This window comes from Eptatretus burgeri, chromosome 5 (genome assembly GCF_056783735.1).
Source record: "Eptatretus burgeri isolate ZD-2024b chromosome 5, Ebu_testis_v1, whole genome shotgun sequence".
NCBI classification, from domain to species: Eukaryota; Metazoa; Chordata; class Myxini; order Myxiniformes; family Myxinidae; genus Eptatretus; species Eptatretus burgeri.
The window spans coordinates 31,885,423-31,886,909 of record NC_140965.1 but is presented as its reverse complement, the minus strand read 5'-3'; the positions used below and the strand labels follow the sequence as shown (position 1 = coordinate 31,886,909).

At 45.7% G+C, this 1,487-nt stretch overlaps 1 long non-coding RNA gene across 1 annotated transcript; it reads left to right on the top strand.

Annotated features, from left to right (window-relative positions):
* The first annotated feature begins 204 nt into the window (after positions 1 to 204).
* LOC147026170 (uncharacterized) lies at positions 205 to 1,124 on the top strand. The gene is made up of 3 exons (XR_015058137.1): positions 205 to 516; positions 834 to 873; positions 956 to 1,124. It is a non-coding gene; the product is annotated as an uncharacterized LOC147026170 (long non-coding RNA).
* The last annotated feature ends 363 nt before the right edge of the window (positions 1,125 to 1,487 follow it).

Below are 1,487 nucleotides of genomic sequence, written 5' to 3'. Positions count from 1 at the left end.
ATTTAGTTGTTACCCCTGCCTCAATGTCAACCTCCTTGCTTCTTCATCTGCTCTCTGGCATTGTTCCCACAACCTATGTCGAAGATGCTAGCTATTCACACATGTGTATAATCTTTGCCAATGTAAATAAAGGATTTATTTTTGGCATCAATCGAAGGGACAGTTACTCTCGGCAGAGCCACTCCGTGACCTCATTAAATGCAATTCGACCTATGCTGGCGGCCCTGATCTCAGCAGGGTACGGCATGTGCCCTGGTCATGGCAACAGCTTGCTCCAACCCGTTCCAGTGGGTGCCTTGGCTCGTTGGGAGTAAGCTATGACGCAAGTTCCTGCAGTGTTATGGCTTTGCTTTTATGGCAATACATTGCTGATGGGTATTCAAGTGCAGAACAAAGCTCCCTCTGTGCGTCCCCATGAAAGCTTCACTAAAGAATGCTAAATCCCTGGTGGTTGTGCGCTATGCTGTAAGCCAGTTACTCCCTTATCCATCTGTGTTTTCAGTCGACCAGAGCATGGTAACACTTTGCTGCATCATGCTCCAATGTACTGGCTACTGGGGTGAACATGAGATGTGCCACAAATATGACGGCTCAGATGAGTCTCTCTTGTATAAGTCTGATCCGTTAAAACATTTTGTGCATGTACCCGATGGGACGATTGCTTGAAACGTTTTATGGGAGGGTGTCGTAGCCTATGGGAAAAGTGAGCAGAGGCATGAAAATTGATAGAACTAGATTGATGGTGGAAGAATCTTTCAGTGAGACAAAAAGCAGAAAAAAGAACGTGATCAGGTGTTTCATGTGACTTGCAAACAATCTTTTCATCCTGACAGGTGGAGATGCAGGTGGGCTAATCAGGAAGTCCTGCAAACAGTAAGTATATCAAGGATGCATGCAAATCCATGCCTTTGTGCATACTGTTATCGTGCTCTTAAAATCTCTCTCCAACCTCTAGTACAATCACACCTGGCTGGGAGGATATCTTAAAGGTATGTACACCCATCTTTGAGCTGTCGAGTCTGGGTTAAAATCTCGACCCAGCCAAAAACTGTCACCCTGGTGTTTCCCATCGATGAGTATGTATGCCAGCACTGGTCTTTCAGCCAGGTAACCTTTGGTGAATGTTAAAGATGTCACCCACAATGTATATCGTGAAAGGTATGCGAGTGATCACCGGTACCCTGACCCTGGCCAAATTCCAAATTGCTGCCTGAAAATGCTGGTAGAAAGTGGTCTGGTCTACTTCGATATCCCTTGATACCAAGTTGTTCTGCTTGTTACCCAGGGAGTGCGGTTGTTGCCTGAGGAGCAGCTCCTACACTATAAACAAATTCACATTCTCAGGTTGTTTTGCTTGTCACGGCAACCAGGGAGTGGCAGAAGGTTAAGCACAAGAGGCAGTGTATGCAAGTTAGAAGGTAGCCAAGAAGGCTGCAAAGAAAGAGGTTGCAAAGGTGAAGGAAACATATAGGAAAATGTTCGGAGAA